The following is a 25,498-nucleotide window of genomic DNA, read 5'->3' as shown; positions in this document are numbered from 1 at the left end:
CATGGGCCTGGGCTAAAGGGCCAAGAGAAAGCATAGAGGGAGAAAGCTGATAAGGCCAAAACCCTTACAGAGTGGATAATGGTACAGTAGCACCTGTGAGGGTTGGGGCATGGTGTAGGGAAGGAATGGAGCTGCGCAATCGGCTCTTAAGGCTTCGGGTGCCCTGCACGGGTATAGGTGAGCTGAAAAGGGCCTTTTGGGTTTAAGGGCTAAGCTGAGGGGAAAGGGACCCAGAGGAGGGGCCTGGTAGTGATTTGCACGGACTCAGGCTCTCTAATAACCCATGAGCAACTCCCTTACACTATAATAAGGATAAGGTGTGGAGGAAGTGTGAACAACTGAGGGCTACATTAGAGCCTTAGCCAGGAAGGGAACACATGGCCACCAGGGGGCATCACAGCCACCCCAGTGGCCATGAACTTGCTACACCTGCTACTCTGTTTTATTACTGCCTGGCAGGTGCTACATCTATGGCCTTTCCATGAGGACTGGGACAGGGGGAGCAAAAATCATGTCACATCTAGGGCCTTGTGGCACAGGACGCTTAGCACGTGTTATATGTAGATTATAGTAAGCGTTATGAAAAGTTAGAATCTGTTCTGAGCAGTCACATGGTAATGTTTACTACAATCTCTCAAGCTGGGTCTCTTCCACTAGCAACAAGCATGGGAAGCTGAGCCTGGGAGAGGGGGCTACCCCTGGTGCTGGATCCCACCTTTGCCAAGGACTGGAGCTGGCTAAGACTCTAGTAAGGTCCCAAGGATGGATTGACTGACTATCAGTTGATTTGTTGGTCCCAGCCTCTGTACCTTAGGAAAGCTAGTTCAAGGCTCCAGTCTGGCGTGTGGGCTGGGACCCACTCAGTGTGGTGTGGGTCCCAGCCCTATGACTAGGACCTCAATTGATGGTATTATCCTCATAGTTAATTCAACAGGTGCTATTTAATATGATCTGGAGATGCTCCTTGCTGCAAAAGGCTCAACTTCTCTATGATAAGAGTGCACTTAGCAGGTGTTAGCTTGCTTGAATGTGTGGACACGCAAGTTTTATGTGCATTAAGTAAGTCCTAAGTTCTTATGCAACATGGCCCTTTAGTAATGTTTGTGTTCTTGGCTTCTGAGAGAAGTGTAAATGGTTGGGATAAAATTTTAAAAGAAATTAATAAAAGGAAGGTAGAAGTAGTAGTAGCAAGCAGGTAAGTAACAGGAAAAGCTTAATCTCAGACTGACAAAAGTACAAATAAAACAGAAAAGCCATGATAGGTGAATGAGGCAAGAGGCTGTGTCTTCTCTGACATGTTTTCTGCATGTCAGGACAAGAAAATGGTGGAAAATCAAACCAGAAGTTTTGATGTCTACAGGTGTCATAGATCACACTGCTTTTAAGGGTAAACTCTGCTTAGGGCTCCTCCAAAAGAAGCCTTATTCAGTTTCCCTCTTTCAGGAGTCCTTAAAACCAGCCCTATCATGGCTTCTCAAGGAGCAAGCCTCTGACTCAAGACCCTGGCTCTTCTCTGTCCCTGGCATTCCTGGTAATCCATAGCACCATACCTGTTTATTAGGTAGCTCCTGTGGAGGAGGTTCTTTTATCTAAGATGGGGTCAGAGTGCTGATGTCCTAAACAGCACGGCAGACTGCTCCAGTCTCTATTGTTCCATGTCTGTTCCCTTTGTCCTTCCTTGGACTCCACTGTCTTCCCTTCGGACTGTTCCTTTCTCTATACTCTGTCCTCCCTGGGACTACATTTTTTTTCCTCTTCAACTCTCTCTGAGCCTCACTCTTCTTGGGCATGGTTGGCTGTGGTTGCCACAATTCAATTACAAAACTATAGGATTTGTCTGGGGACAACACTCACTCAGTAATATGAAACATAAATCGGAAGTCTCTGTGGCCAGCTGTCAGGCTTAGACTGCCTGAAGTGAAAAGGGCATAAAAGGGTTCTACTTATGAAACCATTCAAAAGAACAATTTGCAATAAAGTGTGCTCATTTTGCAGCGCAAATATATACCCAAAACTGTTTCCCAAAAGAGCTGCAGGCTAGAACTCAGGCCACGTAACCTTTTCCATAATGTAAGGTCAAATCTGGATAGTGTGGAAACAGAAATGATTTTCATAGTCATGGGTAAAAAGGTTGTAAATAGTAGTTTGTCTTCCATTTTCTGATAGAGAAAAAATATGCTGTTTTAATATTTAAATATTTACCAAAAGTTCTTTAATTAACATCTCTGGTTCCTGCTGGTTATACTGGATAGATGCCTTGGTTCATCTGTTTTAGTGTTCTGTCTGACAATGGTGACTTATTCTTCAATACAAATTAAATCTCCCCTAAAACTCTAAATAGTACCTAAACCATCCTTAGTAAAATACTAGTGTGGTTCTCTTCCATAAAATGTCTAAGTAAATATGGCAGATTTTGATTACTTTATTTTAACAACCCCCCTTTCCCCATTTCTCCCTTCCCCAAAGTCTGTATCAGTTCTGTGAAAATGAATTGGGTCCTTTCCAGGTTCTCTAGCTAATAGGACTGAAAGCTTATCTTTTAAATTTTTGGCTTGAGAGAGCAAGATTAGCAATCAAAATATCAGTGTGTGTGTGTGTGTGTGTATGTGTGTATATATATATATATATATATATATATATATATATATATATATATCAATCATCAGTTGGGACAGAGCTAGGATAAATTTCTGGCAATACTGAGGTCAATAGTAAAGCATTTTGACTTAATTGGGTTGGTTTTGTTTTTTTTCTTTTGTTTTTCACTAAGAGAATAAACATAGAAGCCCTCAATGCCATTTTTAGAGAGTACTTTTTTTTTTTTTTTTAAGATGGAACATTCTTAAACGTGTGTGTGTATATCTATATCTGGAACTGAAGAAAAGTGGCTCTGCTGTGTAGCTATATATGTTCTCTAGATATATATTTTTTTGATGCTTTTATCACTTGCAGATGTTGGGTAATGACAGGAATAAATTAAGGGTTTACTTCAAGGGTTTTTAGAATCATTTTTCAAGGAGAAGCACTGTACTTAAAATGGGGAAGCAACATTAAAACTAGTAATCTCTTTAGATCAAGAGGGAATTTTTTTTTTTTTTTTTTTTTTAAGGCTGTCCACTGTCAGGTTAATTGAAGAAGCCAATATGGCCTATTTTTTTTTTTTTTTTTTTTCAGGGAAAAAGACCACAAGCTAGAGATTTTCATCAGCCTTTTTAAAAATGTAACTGTTGCTTTCTGTTCTTTACAAATGGTTAGTAATAGAAATAATAAATATACCGTTAAAGGCATTTTGGAATACTTTTAAGAATGTTCTATCGGCATGGGTATTGGTATTACAGAAAAGGTTTCATCTCCTCTGTTTCTGTTGTAACAGGGCCCCTACCCTGTTACTGGGTGGGGGAAGCCTGGAGAGGGAGACGATGCCTCCACCTGGGCTCCACGTGGAATATAATCCAAACTTCAGACTGTGGAGGGTGCCAGGGCCTAAAGCTCCGGGAGTAGTGGCAGTCAGCCTCCAGAGTACTGTGACGCTACCCATGTTCTGCATGAGAGTGGCATCAAGCAGCAGAACTGAGGGAGTTGCAGTCACTGAAGGGTTAAATTGGCAAGCTGCAAAAGCCAGAGCTTGAGCAGGTAATTGAGGGAGACAGGACAAAAGTTAAGAGCAGCAACAGGCCTGTTAATTAGATAACAAGATGCCATTGATCCCAGTTAAGGGAGCCTCAGACCAGGTGGCCAAGAAGGGAGGAGCAGAGATGCATATAAGCTAGTCCCAGGGGCTGGAGCCTCAGTTTTGGGGGTGGCTTTGGCAGAAGCAGGATGTAGTGTGCCCTAGAGAGCAGGAGCTTTGTAGGAACTGGTTGACTGGGAGCCTACAGACCTAGGAGGCAAGGCAATCCATAGACCCTGACAGGAAGGAGCTACTGGAAGGGAATGCCTAAAGACAAGTGGGGAAAACTTCACATGTAGTTTATGTTGTGGACTAGTATTAAAAGCTGTGAGATACAAATGACTGAAGGGGGGGAAAAGGAGGCCGCTGAAGATGTCCTTCAGAGGGATTCACATTGTTGAATTGATGGCCTGTCCAAGGCCCACTGAACTATGACAAAGCCACTAGAGCCCTGAGAACTGGTGTAGATGGCATGGGAGTCTTGAGCGGGGGCAGAGAGCAAAAAGGGCCTGGGGACCAAGCTGAGGAGAGAGGGAGCCCAGTGACTGGTGCAGTGGAGCAGGACACTTATCCACGTGCTGGTTATTGGAAGGCTGGCTCTCGGACATTTCTAATCACATCAAATTGTTGGCAGGCAAGAGTGAGACAGGTGACTGGTGGGGTGGCTGAGGTGTCTGAACAGGTCTCCGTGGGCCACCAGAGGGCTCCAAGTGACTTTGGGGGAACTGAGGCCTTGTTACATTTGTCTTCCTCAAAGATAGTTAATTAAACAGGACCTTGTCATTCCCACATGCTGGAAGCTTTGTTGAGTATGAGGTGCACTAAATTATCAAGGCTACTATTCACATTTTATTGATAACTTTCAGCTTGGTATAAACATGTGCTTAAGACAAACACAGACTTATGTTAACCTATAGTTTTTGTTTTGTTTTTTACTTCTCTTTGAATAATCCTTTAAGATAGCTGCCACCAACATTTATCCATATTCCCTTTTCTCCTCTCCCCACAGATCACTCCTCCTATGCTTAGTGCTTCATTTTTGCATACTCCTTAAATGTTGTCTTTTTTTTCTTTTTTTTTTTTTTTTTAGGGGTGTAGGTCCTCTTTTTAGCATTTCACTGCTTTTAGCTAAGCATTATATAATCTCAGGCCTATTTACATTAGTGGTAATGGTATACCTCAGTGTTTTAAGGTTTTGACCTATCAGCTCCTTGACAGTGACATGCTTTAAATAGGCTGTGCTGGACCTTGAATTCAGATACGTTTTTGAATGAGAAATTTATAACCTGTAGATGTTTGTCATGCTTAATCAATCTCTGTTTGTGTAACAATATTTAAAGCCTACCTGTTTCCTTTGGTTTATGGTGATGGATTGAGCAGTGGGGGTTTTTTGCTCTTTATTTTATGAAGAGTGACTATATGGAATGACTTCTATGCACTTCACAAGGCCTGGTTCCTCAGTTAACCTGGCCCAAACAGACAACTACTATAAATCAGCTGCTTATAGACTACTTGAAGGTAAATGCACTTAGAAATATAGGCTTCTTCAACGGAGGCCTGTGAGTACCAGGATTTTCAGAGGTCACTCTGTTTTAATTAGCTAGGTCTGGGATTTCCCTGATCCATTTAATAAAAAAAAGAAATTGGAATAACAGAATCATGAAAGTCAGAGTTGAATAGAAAAGCCTTGGTAGGACTGCAAACAAGTGTTGCTTCAATTCAGCAGCAGAACAAATAACCGTAATTCCTTCTCCCTCTGGTAGAATGGGAAGTGAAATTTCAGAATTTTCCCCAAATGCAAATAAAGTTTGCTCATTTGTTCAGAGCAAAATGATTTTTTTTTTTTTTCTAACAAAAAGGAAAAGCTGAGGTTCTCAATGGTAACTATACCATATCCACATGGAGTGAAATAGCCCTGTGCCAAGATACGTTGGGGTACTTCCTGAATGGAAGCAGAATAATCAGTGTGGTATTGCACAAAGGTTGCTAAATTCTGCTTCTTTCTTTCATCTGTTTAGGAGCACTTGTAGCACACTTCAGAATGTCTGTGCCTTATTGTGAATAGGTTTTCAGGGTATAACTGTACACATACCAGGGAAGAGGAAGTGATGGTACTTCCCTCCTTAAAGTGTGTGTTTAGGGCATTCACTTTGCTGATGGGAGGCTAGGGTTCAAATCCGTTTGCTTTCTGGTTCTGGTTGGGGATTCAAATTAAAATATAATATCCTCTAGAGCTCTGCTATTGGGTCATATAAACCAAGACAAAATTATTTTTTCCTCCCTGCATTGTATTCCCTGGTGCTGTATCTGGATTAATTTTTAAATGACTTGTGATTGGGTTTCTATTAGGAGTGAATAATACTGCAGGGCCAGACTGTGACTTGGTCTATGCATCCCCATAAAGGAATAAAAATTCCTTTTATGTGCTTATATAGAGTCCTTGAGTTATACATTCAGGCTTGTAGGGTTATTCTTTTCTGTTATCCAGAACTGCCCACTGAAGGAGTATAGGTAAATATGTTATTCCATTCAATGCTCTCCTAGGCTAAAATACCTGAGCCAGTGCAGGGAGATGTGCAGATAGACAAAGCTTGCAGTAATCTGTCACTTTCTGGGGGAAAAGGAGGCATTGGAGCACAGAGATGCATTTGAGTTACATTTTCTTTGGCTACTCCTGGGATGCCAGAGACCATCCCTTGTTTAGCACTGTCAGAAGTCCCTAGGTAGTCTATAATTAGTAGGTGTTCCTGATTTATTCCTTGTAAGGGTGACGTTACATGTGACACTTAGATCATACTAAAGGTGCTTAAAATGCATGAATTTGCACAGTAAAGCTCATTAAGTCATGTTAAGTGACTACTGAGCATCTCAAAGTTGCACCACTTCAGGTAAGGGTTAATTCTGGGCTGTGCAACTGAGCTCATGTTGGAGTAACTTAAGTCTGCTCCAAGGAGAAGAAATGAGCAATTTGCAGTCCTCCAGCACCCCAGGATGCACTACAACCAGCCTCCCTCCCTTCCACCACCACACCCAGAGCAGGGATAGAGCCCACATGTCTTGGCTTCTAGCTGTGCCCCTGCTTGTCAGCCTTTTAGTGAGAAGTTAGAGCTGTGCATGCAAGAAATGGTATTAACTCTTAACCTGTGACTACTCACAGCATATTCCAACTTCTAATATTCCACAGATTTAGTATGGTCTAAGTTGGGCTTGTCCAACATATGGCCCGTGGGCTGCCATACGTCCCACCAAGGCATTTTCGGAGGCCCACGGTGCTGCAACAGGAAATGAAAGTAAACGCTGTTTACTTTCATTCCCACCCCTTGTCCCTTCCCCAGCCCTTAGGAAGTGGCTGAGGGGCTGGGGGAGGGACAAGGTTCCCACATGCCCCACATCAGCTTGATGTTGCAGACATGGTGCGTGTGGGAAGAGGAGTAGCCATGTGCCTCTCGGGACAGAATGAGCCCAGCTGGAGCACCAGGGGCTCAGCTGCACTTTCCCCCTACCTGCGCCGGTCAGTCCCGAGCAGCAGGTGGCTCCGCCGCCGCCTCTGCTGGCTGGTGCCAACCCAGGCAGATCTGTCCCATCCAGAGCAGCATGAAGCTGAACCTGGACTCCCATGTGCTGCTGGGGATGGGAGGAGGCTGGCCAGGCCGGCACCAGCCAGCAGAAGCGGTGGCAGAGCCGTGTGCTGCTCGGGATTGACCGGTGCAGGCAGGGGAAAAATGCAGCTGAGTCCCTGCTCCTCCGGCTGGGCTCGTCCCATCCTGAGCAGCACACGGCTCTGCTGCTGCTTCTGCTGGCTGGTGTAGACCGAGCTGGCCGCCTCCTGTCCCCAGTAGCACGTGGGAAGCCGACTTCAGCTGCATGCTGCTTTTCCTGGCCAGTGCTGACCTGGATGGGTCCGTCCCATCCAGAGCAGTGTGCAGCTGAAGCTGGCTTCCCACGTGCTGCTGGGGATGGGAGGAGGCCGGCCCGGTCTGCACCGGCCAGCAGAAGTGGCAGTGGAGCTGTGTGCCACTCGGGATGGGACAAGCCTGGCTGGAGCAGCAGGGGCTCAGCTGCATTTTCCCCAGCCTGCACCGGTCAGTCCCGAGTGGCACATGGCTCCGCTGCCACTTCTGCTAGCTGGTGCCAACCTGGCCAGCCTCCTCCCATCCCCAGCAGCATGTAAGAAGCCAGCATGGGGGGGCCTCGGCAGGCAGGGTCCTGGCGTGACCTCTGTGGGGTGAGGCGGCAGGAGCCAGTGTCTGCTGGACCCCACACTCTGGGCTTGCAGCACTGGGGCTGCGTGCACAGGTGGCTGGGCACCATGGTGAGCGGGGGTGGGCAGGTGAGGAGCTGCGGTGCAGTGACTGCCTTGCTCCAGCCCCCCTCAGGCATTGCCGCCTCGTGGGGCTGTGCTGCTCAGGGGATGGAGATGTGGAGCTATTTATTTCTCTCCTTCAGTCCCTGGGGCAGTAGCTGGCTGGATGTAGAATGGGTCCCTCCTGCCCCTGCCCACCAGCAACTACCATGAACCTTGCAGTAACAGGCAGGTGCAGTAGGGCTACACAGGCAGGGTCTCTCTGGCCCAGGACAGAAGGTGTTTTAATATGGCTCGCTGGCCCACTGGGTGATTAAAAAGTTCATGATCCGGCCCCACTTTGAAAAAATGTTGGACACCCCTGGTCTAAGTGTAATGTGTAACTACCCTAATACTCCCTTGCTTAATTTTATTTCATGAGTCCTGAAGGAATAGTGCTTTAATCTTAAGGAATCCATCAACTTTATCCCTACTCTGGCTGGCTTCAAAATCCCAATCTACAGGGAGGAAATTGGGCTCCATGGCAAAAAAGGGGAGTGACCTATATTCCTGCTTTAAGTTCATGTATGCTTATTTACCTTACTGTAAAAGTCAAATACCCTATCTTCAATGCACTGTATGTTTACCCCTGGATTATTACCCTGAGTTATAAAAGATACTTTTTAATGATGAAGACTAGGTTGTCCTTTGCAGGTACCCAGTAAGATTACTGAAAAGGTGTTTGAGCTTCTGTAAAATATTATGTGTTCATATTATCCTATGGCTACTCTGAATCATCAGGGTTTCAAACAATCCCATGGTTTTGCTGTTTTCCTGCCTATTACATTTTCTCCAGTGCTTACAGCAGGCTCTTGTCTTCAGAAGTAGACTTGTCATTGATGTTCCTTTTTCCAGAAATAACTAAGAAACAGATGCACTCTTCCCAGTTTGAATGAGGAGTTGCAGTTCTGGTGATTTTGAGCATGGGTTTAACAGAGTTTTGGTGAATCTGTGGTGCTTTTAATAAAATTTGATCTATTCAATTAAAATATAGCCTCTGCTGAAGTAGTGCACATCCCTGATGAGACTATGAAACAATTTTTTTTTTTTTTTAAGAATGCATCTCGTATTTCAGACAAGGTTCCTTGGGTGAACTTGATATCTTTTATTAGACAAACCCAAATAGCTGGATAATAGTTATTAAGCAAGCTTTCGGGTTCCAAAACCCTTTGTCAGGCTACAGAAGTTTCAGCAGTTGGCAGTTTACTTTGCTGCTTCATTCATAGCACTTGCACCTGAGCTTAGGGTGAAAACTGCAGCAATGCTTTGTTCTTGTGAAAGCTCTATTTGCATAGAAAATCATAGATCATTAATGTAGCTTTTATCACATGTGGTAGATAATCATGGGTGGATCTACAACTCTGTAAAGAAGGGTTCAGCATGTAGGCCTCTTAAACAACGGGGGAATATAGGAGCACAGGATCCCCTGGGCCAGAAATGGACAAGGGGAATTGGGTAGAGAAAGCATAAAGGGGGGCAACCCTTCCACTATTGCCACCGCCACTCCTGCTGATCCAGGTGCAGGAGAAGCCCCAGGGCTGTTTCCACCTGGGGTCTGTGGGGAGTAGCTGTGCAGGGTGCCACACTTGGCAGGGGACAGTGGTGACAGTATGCATGTTTCTCCTTCCAGTGCCTGCTCCTTGGCTGCCCCCTCCCCCCTGCTCCCCGGGTGTCCCCTCCTGGCCAGGAGCAGGTTTTGGAAGGAGGAACCTGTGGGCACTTACAGATGTGCTGCAGGGGGGTGGGGCTTTAATCAGTGCAGCTCCAAGAGCTGTGCTAATTAAACTACGTGGAGGGTCATATGTATCAGCATCCCCAAGCTGAAAAATGACAGTGGGGTGCTTTGAATTAAAACTTGTTAAAGGAGCTTTAAAGTGCCCCACTGCCACTTTTTAGCGCAGGGATGCTGATGCACATGACGCTGGACTGTGGTAATTACCATGCTCCAGCAGACTCGATTTAATCAAGTCTGTGCCCATGTGCTGTAATCGCAGTGCATCGGAGCAGCATCCCACCACATGCATAGGAGCCCAGAGTGCCACCTCTGCTGTTTTCTGGTCAAACCTGGCTCTTCCTGTACCTTGGTCAACCAGTAGTGGTGGTGGAAGGGACTACTTGACCACACTGCTGCACCCATCATTGATATTTCTCCTGTAGATAATAAACATAAATGGTAAACAGTGATAATAGAAAATTAGTAACTGCCATAAAACCACACGTAAACTGGAACTCCACACCAAAGAACTGGGAAGGAAACTCATTTTCTTTGCAGTCACTATTGTTGAGGAGTATATCCATTAACAGTTATGATCATGATGTACCAAACATATATTAAGTGCAAAAACTTCAAAAACTGTTTCGCATTTTGATATTATGTGGCTGTTCTTATTGTTGATATAAACTTAAATAAAATACCCCCTCATCCCCAAAACCCATGATAATAACTTGTAACTATAATCTTCTCTTGGAATAAGCCACAAGGGAAAAGCAGACCGTAACTAATGTAGCAACGATTTACTGAATCAATACCATCTCATTCCTCAGCATAATCTGATTTATGTTTCAGGGTTCAGTTAAAGCCATTGTATCCTGCTGCTGGCAACAGGAACCCACCAGCCAGGATAGTTTCTTTCTAACAGACGTGATGCAATACAAACTGGCTAATAATTTTTCACCTTTTATTCTTTCTGACTGACAAACTCTCCTATCTCCTCTTAGGATAAATCTCTTTGCTGCTTGTCATCTTGACATATGCAAGGAGAATATTGCATTCCTTGCTTTCCATCTGTTCTCTGCTTATTGTCTGCTCCCATTGAAGGGGATAACAAAATTTCCACTGACTTCTTGGGAAGCAGGCTATAGACCTACGTAAGCAATTCACAGACTCCCTGTGTACTGTCAAGCCTTGACTCTATTATAAAATGATTAGCTGCTTTCACCGTTGTATGTTTCTCTACTTGACAGTTGCTGGCCAGAATCTGTTTGGCCAATGGAAGCTTCTTTTGATGAAAGTTCCTGGCAGCATCTAGAAGAATGATAATGTTTGTATCCATGTTGTTATAACCTTCTGTTTTTGGCTAGACTGAACAGCCCCCAGATGGATGAGAACAAGAGGCGTGCCTGGTGTTGCTTGGTGCCATATTGTCTTGCTTATTTCAGTTCAGCTCTTCCATCCCAGATGTTCATTAATCAGCAGGAGATGCTTGAACCCTGAATGTAATGCGTTTATTTGGGTTCATTTGTTGTCGGGTTGTTTGTTTGCTTTTTTTTTTTTTTTCCTCTCCATCCACTCTTCCTCCTGCAATGAAGTGCTACCTCTCCCTCCACAAAAATGTGAAATTAGAAATTTCTATTTCATGCACTTAACTTTTTGGCTATACTGCAAATTGTTACCAGAATCTAGCTTTGGCAGAACATCAGGAAAATGCACTGACCAAACAAGTAAGCACACCTGCCTCCATTCCAGTGTTGTGTTGATATACTACATATGGGTTTAACATGGTTTCCTGTAAACAAAGTTGTATGGTCTGAGATGTTATAACCTGCCTTCCTTATGGTATATGCTCTTGTGAATCTCTTGTCTTTGCATTGTTTCTAAATGCCTGCAAAATCTCCAGCTTGGATTACACCAGCACATTGCACATCTGGTAACTGCTGGAGCACAAGCCAGCGTAAATCCTTTATTTGCATTTTAATGGGACTCTTTTCAGGAACATGCTAAAAGAACGCATCAGTGATAAGAAGAGAATAAACTAAAAATATGCAAATGCTCCTGATTACCAGAAGAAAGATATATTTGATAAGATTTATTACACGTAAGGGTTCAGCATTCAAAGCTATTCTAAAATGAGTTATCCCTGATACTATGCATGCTTTCATTTTATTTTATTATTATTATTTATTTATTTATTTTTTTTAACATGGGCATTTAAATTAGAAATACCTCTACTGAATTCAGTAGTGATAGATTTGGCATAAAAGGTAAAGGTGTTCCAGTTACAGGAGACTGAGGCAGAGCTCCATGGTTTCTTTATCTTTAGCATGAGAAGGACGTGATGTCGTCAGTACCTTATTTGGGCTGCCTTTTTCACATGGTACCCATTGGATAGAAGGCTGGGTGGGTCTCAAGGCCAGACTGAAAGTGCAAACAATGAGTAAAAATCTACCACCTTCACCTAGGATTAAAACCAAGGACTTCTAGTTTGTAGCCAGTTGTCCTACCAACTAAGCTAAGTAAAATTGGTAAACAAGAGGAAAATCTGGTTCTTTGCAAACTTAATGTATTGAATAATAGTACACTGAGTAGCCCAATGTCCAAGCCCATGGTGGAGAGGACACATGGCTATGTTCTGACACCTGTATTCATAAGTCTTGCTGGTAATTCAGTTTTAGTCAGTAAAACTATTCACAGTGGGCACATCTACATGAGATGCTAACAGTGCAGTCCTAATTATACTGTGCAGTAGTGCATCACATCACAGCACAAACAGTGCTAATATGCTACTGTGCAGTATTAGGCTACTGTGCAGTAGCATGACTTAAGAGGCATTTGCTGGCACTACTATGCAATAACTCTGGTTACCACACACTTATTTAGTACTTGATTATACCATTGCACATTAATGGAAGAGCAGATACTTACAGTGTAAAGCACTACTCAATGAGAGTAGTAAGGGTCCTGAAATTTGGTCTTTAAAGCCAGTACATCTAGCCTTGAATCGAAACCCACTGAAATCGATGGATTTCCATTGACTACCTTTGGATAATACTTATACAAACTCAGTTATAAAATGACTACATTATCAAATGAAATAGATGTATATTAAATCAAATATGTAGATGAAGGTGAATGCCAAGATGCATAGTTTGGAATTGAGAGGGGGCCATTCCTTTCTTTTAATTTCAAACTTCATTGCATTGTCTTCAGTGAGGTGGCAGTGGAGTCGGACAGTAGAATTTGGCCCATGGAATACAGCTGGGCTTCTGCGTCTCTCCCCTCAAGTAGGAACATACACCTTGAATGATGTAAAGACAAATAGATAAGGCTGAACCTATAAATCAAGTTACTGGTGTTAAAGGACTAGAATAATCAATTACAAAACACTGTTAGTACAGCAAATCTGGTGTTCTTTCCTCCTGAGTGGCTGGTTGCTTGGTGGTTTGGTGACTTTCACGAACTAGGGCCTTTCGTTTAATTTCCTGAAGGAAAAGCTTGCATAAGAAGACCTCATAAGTCCACACTGTTGCTTGCGATTATATAACTATCTAATACTGTCTATGTTCACAAAATAACCTTACGTACCTCTTCATTCACTTCTTTGGGCTGGGGTGGCGTGGGTGCTAAAGTGTTCAGTTGACAGCCTAGAAGTTGCACACTCGAGGCCAGAGTGGAGTGCTCCTGGCATGGCCTTGTCAGATGCCAATGAATTTGTGATTTCTGCTAAATACATTGTCACACTAGGACATGAAAAAGGAAAGGAAGGAAGTCACTTCCTTTAAAGCAGAGACCATAGAACTTTTGTACACCTATTCTCGCCCTCCAGTTCTTACATTAGTTTGAAACATGTGGATCTGAACTTTTGGTTTAGTTCCATCTCTAATTTAGTTTTCCCAAATAAACCTAAAAACTACTGTACAATAGCAATTGATGTTAATATTGTAACAGCATTTTGCTTCCCACCCCCTCTTCCAATTGCAGTCAAACCATTTATTTTAGGTATGTTTAGTAATTGGGGTATTTACCTGGTATTTTTATCTGTTTTAAAAAAAGTAATGTTCTGGATGAATATTTCCTTACTTGACATGGGGAAATATTAGTATATTTTCATCACTTAATTAAAATATAGGATGAGAAACTTTCTTTAGCATAGAAAATATAAAATTTGTTTTCCTGGAGATGTCAGTGTTTCCCAAACACAAGGTTAATTTCTTTCCATGTCAGAATTCAGAAATTCTCTGTTTACTAAACAGCAAACTGAAAATTCGATGTAGAGTTGCAGATCAATGAACACACATGCTCGTGCACACATTAAAAGCTTATGAAGTTGAAATTGCTTCTGTTGCTTTTGGCTGTACAGCCTTGCTCCTTCCCAGTAAGCATTCTAGTTGGCTATGCCAAGGATGTGGCAGGACAATGTAAAACTGGTACTAGAAAATGCTGCTGATCAGGGGTAGGGCACTGAGTATAACAGGCCTTGGCCAACCCCCTTCTCCTGCATTCTCTATTCCTGCCCTGCCACCCACACACGCCCTACTCGCCCCCAGCACCAGTCTCAGTTATCCTTTCCTCACAAAAATACTTTATTACCCCGTGCCCCCCCCATCTGTGACAGCTGCAAATTATGTCTGTGTGATAAAGGTGGTTGCTGAAGGCTCTATGAAGATTAGACACAGGATTTTTTTTCTGTCATTTGTTCAGGTATTAAGCTATATGTTGTTGCTAAGAGCCTAATTAAAGTCTAAGATGTAGTGAGGCCTTGTATGTAGTATGAGGCCTAGTAAATTTAGCAAGGCCTTGTAGTGGTAGCTGTAGGCTCTGTGGTATAGTTAAAATTAACCTTATCAGAAAAATGCAAGGCTTGTACTGCTATTGGTCAGTCTAAGGACAGTTGAAGTAAAAAGAATCTGAATGGCTATAAGATATCAGCATAGCTCAGAACTTATAAATTGGCTGGCACATCTAGAAATCATTTAGAAGGAAGACAGCTCTGTGAAAGGAACTACAAATTGACTGCTGGCCTGGACTCAGTGGGCCCATGGATCTCAAGGAGCCCAAGGACTGAATACCAGGGTCCTTCCTGGTACCTCTCAGACAGCACTGATCGGGGACACCTGACTTCGCTGAGCTTTGTGAAAGAGAAACTCGTCGTGCATCAGGGGACTGCTGATAAGTTGCCGACTTGAATTATTATGGTCCATCTTAACAAAAACATGACTACACGTAGTAATAAGTCAATAAACCTTTCTTACCTTTCTACCCCTGACCATACTCTCAATCCCAAAACCTCCGCAGGTATCTGGGATACCCATCCCTCCCCACTAAGTAAACAGAACCCCCTATCCCTTTCCCCCTCAACCAACAGTGTCTTTCTACTACCCTTCCTACCCACCAACAATGTAAAACCCACTTACAGGTGGGATAATATTTACAGTAATTTTAGTCTTGAAGCCAAGAGCAGGCAGCCATGGTGGGAGGGGAGGGGGTTAGGGGGAAGATGCCTACCACCCCAGCTCCTAGATGTTCCCCTGTGGGTCTGGGGGCTGTGGCAACCCCAGCAGGTGGCAAGGCTCTGATGTGCATAAGGCACCCAAGGACTTCCTCCCAGGGCCAAGTAGGAGCCTGCTGCAGGGTAGTGGATGGGACCCAGGGGCTCTGTGGGTCCATGGGTGGGGGCCAGGCAGTGGGGAAAATGTACATGGCCACTAGGGCCAGAAAGGTCTGGGACTGCGCCAAGCATGAGGCAGCTGCTGGACAGGGAGCTAAGCTGCCAGTGCATGCAGCAGCCAGGGAGGAGGGCAGGATGGGGTGCTGAAGGGCTGAGGTCCCCTCCTCCGGTGATGTGCATGTGTATATATATCCTCTTCAGCCTGGAGAAGTGAAGGCTCAGGGGTGACTTGGTGGCAGCCTATAAATATATGAGGGGTGTGCATCAGGAACTGGGAGAATGCCTGTCCACCATGGCACCCCAAGGAAAGATGAGGTCTAATGGTCACAAACTGCTGGAAGACTGTTTTAGACTGGACATAAGGAAAAACTTCTTTACTGTCTGAGTCTCCAGAGTCTGGAATAGACTCCCCCCAGAAGTGGTGCAAGCATCTACTCTGGATACCTTTTAAGAAATGCCTGGATGCTTGTCTTGCTGAGATGATCTGACCCCATCTGACTTCCTACCCCTTAGGCAGGGGACTGGACCCAATGATCTTGCAAGGTCCCTTCCAGCCCTAATGTCTATGAAATCTGTATGTCACTGGAGGTGTCAGTGGGGCAGGTGCTTAGGCAGGCTGACACTGCTGGTGGCACTTGCAGAGGGGCGGCCTGGCTGCTAGGGTACCAAAATGCAGGTCAGCTCCTGCATAAAGGCAGTGGACTTTTGGGTATGACCAGATGATTGAAGTTGGTCATGGCCATCCACTCTACCTGCAAGGCCTTGACCTTTATGCAGCACTGCCATGCCAACTGAGAGGGCCCTTACTTCTGCATCCTACCAGACAGGGCCTCATAAATGTGGGTGTTCGAATTCCCACCCTACGTGAACTGTCCTTGCACATTGGCATGGCCCCAGAGTGCCCTGAGGTCGCACACCTTTTCCCAGGTCCATTTGGGGGCCCTGGCAGTTCATACAGGTGTGCACATCTGGGTCAGGCTGGGGCTCTATGGGGTGGAAGATGACAACATTCACATCCTACACTGGCTTTCTGGGCCCTCGCATGGCTGTCCTTATATGGCCAGCCCCGGATGGCTGCCAGCAGTGCCCAGCACAGGGGCAAAGCCAGGGGCTGGGAGCTGCACAGCAGAGGCACTTCACCACAGGAACTGCAAGCACAGCTGGGGTTGAGCAGCAGCAGGGAGCAGGTGCTGGCCCTGTGGCCAGGCTGCAAGCTGTAGCCCTTTGCAACATTCAGCTGTGGCCAAGCAGCAGCTCTGGAGGGGGACAGGCCAGGTAAAGACAGCTTGTCACCTGTCCAGGGGGGCATACAGCAGTGGCGATGTATAGGAGGTGCACAGGGGTGCACGTGCACCCCCTGAGAGCGCTGATGCACCCCCTGACCAGCTGCGCTCCCTGCTTAGGTGATGGGCTGGGGGGGCAGGCAGGAGCACTGGCTGGGGAGCATGAGTGGCTGCTTCCTGGTTGGTGAGTCTTGCCGCAGGGGAACCCCCCTCATCAGTCACTTACTGGTTGCTAGGGGGGGGCATGTGCCTCCCCCCCCGACTAAGGTGGCACCAGTCGCCCATGGCACACAGGGCATGCTGGGCTTCTGCACAGAACAACACTCTTGTCCAGCCTCCTGTTGTATGTGCCTTAGGACACAAAATTAGCCTGCAGCTGCAGGCTGCCACAGATCAGCCAGTCTGGGGGAGGAAAAGCAGCCAGCCAAGAACCCAGGGCTGGGCTCAGTCCAGTCCCCTAGTGGCTGGGCAGACCTGGCAGTAAAGTTAGTGCTGGGTTGTGTCTAAACGTGTGTACTGGACATTAACGAATCATAACTAAATGTGATCCGTGCATTTGCAGGGATTAAAATTAGGTGTGATTAGCCTAATTCAATACGCATTAAGGGTGTGTACGTGTAGATGTGTGCCTGTAATGCACATTAAATTAGGCTAATATGCATTAACGCATCTCATACAGAGGTGCTGTCAGAGCCTCGCTCATTCTCCCCAGGCTGAATCAGCCTTACTTGCAACAAAGCAGTTATAAAACTATGGTATTCACCTGGGGGCAACTCATCCAGTACATGAAATGTTATATAATTGGGAAGCTTTCAGAGAGCAGTCTCTGTGGCCAGTTGCCAAATCCAGATTACTATCTTCCTCTAGGGTGAAAAGGGCATATAGATGTCCCATGTAGGGGTCTAGTTACAAGAATAATTTACAGTAAAGACTACCCACACTGAGCCTCTCAAAGTGCTCCCTACAAGAACTGCAGGCTGGAATCCAGTTCACCCAACCTCCTTTGTCACAGTCAAGTACTAGATGCACCTGGAATAAATAGAGTCCTGGCTCCAAACAGGAGCATGCAGTTTAAGTATATTATGAGAATATCACAAAGAAATGGTGGAACCCAAGATAATGGTAAGCGGCTAGTATAGTAAACAGTCATCACAAGACACACATTACTTCAGATTGTCTAACTTTTGTTAGCCTTTCCCATGAGATCTGAAATTCCCCATATGATGCTCTGCCTCTTGCTGTTGGGTGCACTGTTGCATGACCATCTGGGTTTGGGAAATAAGTACTACATTGTAAATCCCTTGTCTACATGATGAACTTTGCTGTTAAGCCTCTTTTTCTCACATACCTCCCTTTTCCATTGATGAAAGAACCTGATCTTCTTATACCATGTGCTCAGAGGACTAATGGAGTGTATGTGCGAGGGACTCCAAGGGCCTGAGATTTAATGTGGATTAGTGAGGTGGACTATTCGGTGTATGCAACTCAAACACAGATTTGGGTAGGATCCTCCTAGTCCTACCCCACTGCCCATGAGTCACTGGTGCCTCCTGAATCTGGGGGGAGCATCCTCAGAAGCCACCAGTGGTGGTGGCCCTGTCAGGGGGGGAACGAGCCCTACCGACAGCATCAGTGTCAGCTGTCGGGAGGGGCACCGGCCCTGTCGGGGTGCATGTGCACCTCCATGCACTCCCTACCTGTTGCCTATGCTGCTGCCGTACCCCACTGCATTAGAACTGCCAGGATAAAGGTAATACTTTTTTAAAGGACTGTCTTTCACTAGCAAGGCTGGCACTTCTAGAATTACTTAGTCCATGTCTCTACTGATGCCTGGGTGAACTTAGAGTGCTATGAGGAGCTTGGCCCCATTTTCTCATGTCAGTCCCATGTACAGCTAGACCCAGAAAATGGGGCTACATCTGTACAGCTTCTGGGGTGATTTGAGGAATGCCACCAAGATGTCTAGCTCCTCTTGCTCATACCTGGTCTAGATTGAGTTGTCTAGATTGAGTTAGGCAGTCTAAGTTAGGTAGTGTAGGTGGTTCATAGTGTGTGCCTCAGCTCCACAGGCAGTGTCTTAGGAGAGCTGTCCATGTCAGCTAATTGCAAGTTTGGTCATCTAAGGATCACCTTAGAGGTGGTATAGACCTGGCCCCATTTTTGCAGCTTGGTAATAGGTAGACTAAGTATGAGTGGACAGGGCATGCTTATCAGCAGGGATCCGAGTTTTCTGTTTCCCCTGGAAAAACAGAGTAAAACATGGATTTCCCTGCCTTATTGAAGTAAAATGCAGATTCCTCATTTTAGCAGGGAATCCTGTGGATTTTGCAGTTTTGCAAGGAGACTTCTGCAGGCTGGCAGAGTTCCAGCCTGCAGGGGGCTGGGAGGGTGCGGAAGGATGGTGTTCTGGTAGGAGGGTGCCAGGTGCATGCACATGCACATGCACGTGGCTGTCAGACAGACTGGAGAGCAGCTACCGCAGTTAAGTGGGTTGGGGGGACTGAGGCCCCCATAGAGAGGGAGGGAGGGATTTGGCTGGGGCTGGGGCTGCTGCCACCCAGCCTGGGCAGGTTTATGGGGCTTGGGGCCTGGGGCTGCAATGCACAGCCACGGGGCCCCAGCAGGGAGCGGGTCAGGGCCATGGGTGGCTCATTGGGGGATGGGGCCAGCTCCCTGCCACTGCACGCACTTGTTGGGTTACTGGAGGGACCTGTAACCCCCAGATCAATGTGTGGGGCAGGTGTGCGCTGCTCGCTTTGGGCTCAGGCTCCCACCTTGTTGCCCTCCCCTGGGACCTCTGCAGTCCGGCAGGTGCAAGACAGCACTGCAAGGCAGAGTGAGGCCATGCAGGAAAATTGCTTGCTGCTGTGAGCTCTGCGCTGCCCTGGCAACACATCCCCTGAATGTGCAGGTGTAGCAAGGTCAGTGGCATGGGGTTGTGCCCCTCACTGCTGCTGCATACAGGGGACGTGTTGCCAGGGAAGTACAGAGCTCACAGGGACAAAGAGCTTTCTTGCGTGGCCTTGATCTGCCATGCAGCACCGGGTCACACCTGCCAGACTATGGAGATCCCTGGGGAGGACAGCAGGGTGGGAGCCTGAGCCTGAGCCTGCAGCACGCAGCCTATGCCTGCTCCCACCCCGCACACAGATCTGGGGGGCATGGGTCCCCACCATGCACTAGGAGTACGTGCAGCAGCGGGAAGCTGGCTCCTTCCCCAGTCCGAGCCTGCAGCAGGGTGGGGAGCTGGGCCCCGCTCTGCTGTAGCAGCTGCTACCTCCTGCTAGGGGCAGGGGTCTGTGGACCCAGGTCCCTGGTGCCATAACCCTGGCAGCTGGGAGCCCCTCCAGCAGGGCTGGGGGAGCAGGGACTGTGGGGCTATGGGGGGGAGTGGGGGTACGAGCAGGGCCAGGGAGCTGGTTGAGGGAGGAGGTGAAGGGCACCAGCAGGTCTGGGCGGGGGCAAGGGGCACAAACAGGGCTGGGGAGGCTGTGAGGGGCCTTTCATTCTAATAATAGATTTTGAGATTATCAGAGAATTTGCTATTTTTTTTATCAGGAAAAACCAGGATCCCTCCTTATCAGTGGCAGTTCTGGACTCAACCAAGACGGGGTAGAAGCATAACTTTGAGTTCCTTATCCAGTGAACCACTGAAGATACATAATTTCTCATCTAAACGCTAATTTCTCATTTAAATGCAGGATGTCTCACTAATTTCAGTGGGCCCATATCTTTCTGGTGCTAGTCATCCCAGTCACTATTTGAAGACTATCCTAGTTCCTTCAAATAAAGGTATAGTTCTTTTCGTTGATGTAAAACAGAATATGGAGAGATGGTAACTTGAAATGGGAGCATTTAACTGGACATCCTTAGATGAACATTTGCAATTATTATTGCAATATAAAAATACATGGTACAGATGGCACAGATGAACAGAATTTTTTCAATTCGAAGGTGGCATTGGCCCTGCCTCATTTGTCTTGCACTTCAGTGATATTCTAGACTGTGATTCCTTCTTGATTTGTCTTTGGCTTGAATCAATTTTTTTCTGTGATGTGGTGATGTACCCAACTCCTTACATTACTGTGTGTTGACTGAAATAATAATGCTTTGCTTCTCTTTCCTTTGTGTAAGCAAGGCTTGCCTGCTCAGCTAATGCAGACTTTCTGCACCTACTGCTTTATTTTGGCTTTTTATTTATTTTCTTTTTCCAGTGTTTATACAAGAACTAATCTGCATTTAATAAAGTTTTCCAGTTCTGACCATCAGGTGGTTTATATAAAGCCTCATTATCTTATAAATTGCCTTTAACAGCTCTCTGAGAGAAGGATTTGTTATCATGTTAGTGTGCATGGCCTTGATTTGCAGGTACACTAATTGCTACTTAACATAACAGAATAGTAAAGCTTTCTAAGCCACATTGGACAGGCAAGACACCATCGCATCTTGGTATTACATTCCAGTTTTCTTCTGAAGCTAGATTATAATTAGCATTTGTTCTCACCTATCTTGCTGTAAGTTCAATGGTATCTCCACAGCCTAAATATACCTCCATTGCTTAGTGTTCACGGCCCACGGGACTTGAGAAAGAGAAGACATCTGATGACAGACAGCAGCTATACTGAATCAGTATAATAATCCTGTATAGAAATGGGGGTGTGGGGAAAAGATCTATCGCAAGGCAGTGCGCAAATAGAATTCTCTTTCTCAGCAAATCACCTAAAGTGGAAAACTACTAGCATTCATTTTGGATGCAAAGCACTAGAGAGTGGTGGTGGTTTCAAAGACAATAAAGAGAGAGACAGAAGGAGTTTAAAGCAATGTCCATTAGCGTGGAATGTTGCTCAAGGGAGCTACAGCTGATTGGATTTTTTTTCAGACATCTTTGTAAACGTCATGCTCCTTCTCTGTACTGACCTACAGTACTCTCAGTTGCCCTTGCTTTAAACCTTTTTTCTACTATTAATTTTTTAGGATAGAATCATATCAGTGACATCTTCTCTAACTACATTAATGACACAACTACCTTTTATAGTGACTATAAGATTTTCATATAGGGTAGGGGCAAGTGGGGAGGGGGAAGATGTGGGAGTAAAAGTATTTATTTCTCGCTGCTGTGCAGTGAAGAGAATCAAATGCCTGGGGGCAGAGGTTGATGAAAAGAGGCTACTTGCAACTGGCAGAGGATACCAGTGTGAGTGATCATGGACCATACCCAACTGCAAAGCCTGTCCAGTGGTTTTGGAGCAGCTACGCAAAGGCCATAGAAGGCAGTTTAATTAATCACCAGTCACTTGTTCTACCATTGTGGACAATTTATGCTTGAAATCCACTCTGTCTCCACTTAATTACCATTTGTGGGTGCATCAGGGGTAGGTGCCCATGCTTGGATTGTCCCATAGGTGCCACCACCTATCCTGACTGGGATTGTCCTATAGGTGCCACCACCTCTTGTTTTTCTTGCCCCCTATGACTTGCTGTAAGTGAGCATAACAAGACTTTGGTATAACTTGATAAGATTCACTATATTATGGATATGATGCATTTCTGCATAGGCACTGGCACATGGGTGTTTTAAATTTAAATCAGGTTTAGAAAAAATACAGATCTACAAGAGTGGTTTTTCTGGCCACTGAAATACTGAGGTTTGGTGCCCAATTTGGCTTTTGAATTTTTTTTTGCAGTAAAGCAAATTTGGGAAATTCTTAGATGATGTTAGCAAAGTTTCCATTCCTGAACTAAACACTCATATTTTTAATTTCTCACCATTGGTCCCATTTGGTTTCAACAATTTCCTCTAGAGATGGGAATCCTACCAAGACTGTTATTTCATAAAGTGCAAAATTAGAATGTGTTTTTTGTACAAGGAGGTTGTTTTTTGAACAGCTGTACAGCTCATCTTCCAGTTTCTTCTCTTGAGGTGGAATCACATCATTCCTCTGCTTTCAGGATATATTTAGGCTGATACTTTGGGCTGCCCTCAGGCTTACTCACCCTGATGAATCTATGTCAAAAGCCCTTAAACTTTCCCTCTAGTAGAAGTCTAGCCCTCTCCCAGAAATACTCCTGACTTTCAGGGTCTCCTCCTGACCTGTTCCTCACTGCAGTGTTTTCATAATTCACCTGGCTGCTACAGCTTGCGAGCCCAAGAAGTCTGCCAGCAGCATCTCACCACTTCCTATTCCTGGATTTCTAGTGCTTTTATCTTTATTTTCTGCCAATAACTAGAACCATCTCTCCCCAACTATATGTCACCTTGTGTTGGTTGGAGGAGAAACAAGAAGGGAGTGGACTGTTTCCTAGGAGGGATCTAGTCAAGGAAAAGTAATCTTTTTTTTTTTCATGCTGGGCACAGCAGCTGCTACAAGGTAAGGTATAGATAGCGAGAGGTGACTTTTGCACAGTAACCTGGTTACATGAAACCACATCATCAGCTAGGCTTGACTAAGTAGCATTATAGACACGCTGCAAATCAGTCATGATCATCAAGCAGGTCTGGCTGAGATTTGGCGCCTGCAATTCTTTCCCTGAGGAATCTGTGACCAGTGTGAAAGACATTTGTAAAGCCAAGATATTATTTAATCTTAATGGAGTAAGAAAGCAGAGCATAAGAAGTAAAGATGTTTAAAATAACAAGCCATCTATATGAATCACTTACTGTCCTTTTGTAGAGTCTCTAGGCAGGACTCACTTTCACAGTTACCTCTTTCCTGTGGGGGCAGGTATCAAATTGGATTTTCTTTACTGCCTTTTTTCAGCCTCCTTCAGGGAGGGTGAGCTTTTAAATGCAGTTGGGGACTGTGTTTTTCTGTGTTTATAAGCTTGGTTCCCCTCACAACAGTCTAGTCTAGTGCATGAAACGCTGTTAGAAAGACCCAGAAGGCAATGGATCTTTCATTGTCCTCTATACAGATAGGTGGGTTCTGCTTCCTGATTTCCGCCCCCAGTCTAACATTAAACATCCCAGTAATTAACCCAATATATTCATGCAGTAAAGATCCTAGTAATCAAGTCTATGTACTTTATTCATAAAGTATTTTAAAGCAGCCAGACTTCCACCACAGCATATGAGAAAATATTTATTCCCTCCACCAGTAAAAATAAGGCAAACAAAAATATGTATTTCACAAGGAAGGTAGATAATTTGTATATTCTAGTACTTGTCAAAAATATATCAGCCTGGGGCAATATAGATCTTGAGGCTGATATAACAACTTGTATTTGCTAAGGTCAGGTCACTGGAGATCATCCACTGATAAGTAAAGTTAGGTTTTTTTTGTTGTGTGTTATTTCAGTTAGATTTTAAAAGACAAAAATAACATATTTAAAAACCCGACAAAACCTTCAATCCAGCGGATCAAAATTTGCTGTGAACTGATTGGTTCAGATCCAGCCCTGAACAGCCCCAAATTCTCAGTTTTCATGGCTGGGAGCTTGGCACCACCACCCACTCTGGTGTAGACATACCCTTTCATTCTCTGGGTACTGATTTGGGGTGTGCCTATTGAAAATGCTGTATTTACTCGCATACAACATGCCCCTAAGAGAGATGCACTTTTTTTTTTTTTTTGAAGGCAGAGTTAAGAAAAAAAAATCTTTTCTTGAACATACTAGGCAGTAGTGGTGAGTAACTCAGTAGCAGCTTCTGCAGAATGAGCCTCTGTTGCATGGGGGGAAAAAAAGGAAGTGCCCACAGCCAGCAGCCTGGGAGCCCTCTAAGTAACCAGAGTTACTTTCACTTTCCTCCAGAGACAGAAACTGCTTTTCCTTGCTAATTTTTGGGGAAAAAGTTTGTTTTATGCAAGAAAATGCTAATTTAATTAGTGCTGTAATAACTGAATTTGTGAAACTCGTTTATTATTACTTTGTATTACAACAGGATTAGAGACCCACTGTGATAGACCTCACATGGTAAGAAGGCAGAAGCTGCTCTGAAGACTTCAGAGGTGAGGAACAGGGAACAGAGAGAAGAAGAGACATAATAATTTGTCCAGTCACAGCACTGGTTGTCTGTACAGTTGAGGATAGTACGGAAGCATTTTGTCTTATCCATAGCATATACTCTGTCTTGCACATATTTATTTCAAATGTGAGCTGTTTAACTTTCACAATTAAATGTAATATATAAATATGTCTGAAAAAACCTGTACACAACTATTTATATCACGATAAGTCCATGTACAAATACTTACATTTTATGAGCTATGTATTTAAATATGTATAGCTGCCCTGTGAGGCTAAAGGTATGAAGGAAGCTGTATGTGTTTGTGTCTCAAACCAGGACTGTGAGAGGTGGCATGGGCTGATTCATAGGAAAGTATGGTGGGAATAGACCCGATAAGGTCACCTAGTCCAATCTCCTGTTCAAGGCAGGTTCATGTCTGGCAAAACCACTCCAGCCAAACTTCTGTCCAACCTGCTCTTGACATTTTCAAGGATGGAGATTCCACAGTTTCTCTCAGTATCCTGTTCCTTTGCTTGACCTCCCCCATAGTCAGAAACTTCCTCCTAATCTTAAACCTAAAATGTCCCCCTTCTGCATCTTGAAGCCTTTGCTCCTAATCCTGTCCCCTACAGCCACAGAACGCCCCCCCCCCCCTTTTCCAACTTCTCTATAATCGTCCTGTAGGTATTTGAAAATGTTTATCAAATCACGTATTGGTCTTCTCTTCTCTAGACTAAATGACCCTAACTCTTTCCGCCTTTCCTCATAAGTCTCGCTTCCCAGGCCTCTAATTATTTTTGTCACTCTGCTGGACTCTCTAATCTATTCACATTTCTCTTGAAGTGTGGGACCCCAAATGGGACACAGTGCTCC

At 44.9% G+C, this 25,498-nt stretch overlaps 1 long non-coding RNA gene across 1 annotated transcript in view; it reads left to right on the top strand.

Moving 5' to 3' along the window:
• Nucleotides 1–24,674, top strand: part of LOC132247747 (uncharacterized) — a 148,257-nt gene extending 123,583 nt beyond the window's left edge. The window contains exon 4 of the long non-coding RNA XR_009459136.1: nucleotides 24,560–24,674. This is a non-coding gene — a long non-coding RNA (uncharacterized LOC132247747). The remainder of the gene's footprint in view (nucleotides 1–24,559) is intronic.
• The last annotated feature ends 824 nt before the right edge of the window (nucleotides 24,675–25,498 follow it).

The sequence above is a fragment of the Alligator mississippiensis genome, chromosome 1, assembly GCF_030867095.1.
Source record: "Alligator mississippiensis isolate rAllMis1 chromosome 1, rAllMis1, whole genome shotgun sequence".
Taxonomy (NCBI): Eukaryota; Metazoa; Chordata; order Crocodylia; family Alligatoridae; genus Alligator; species Alligator mississippiensis.
This window is presented reverse-complemented; position numbering and strand designations above follow the sequence as displayed.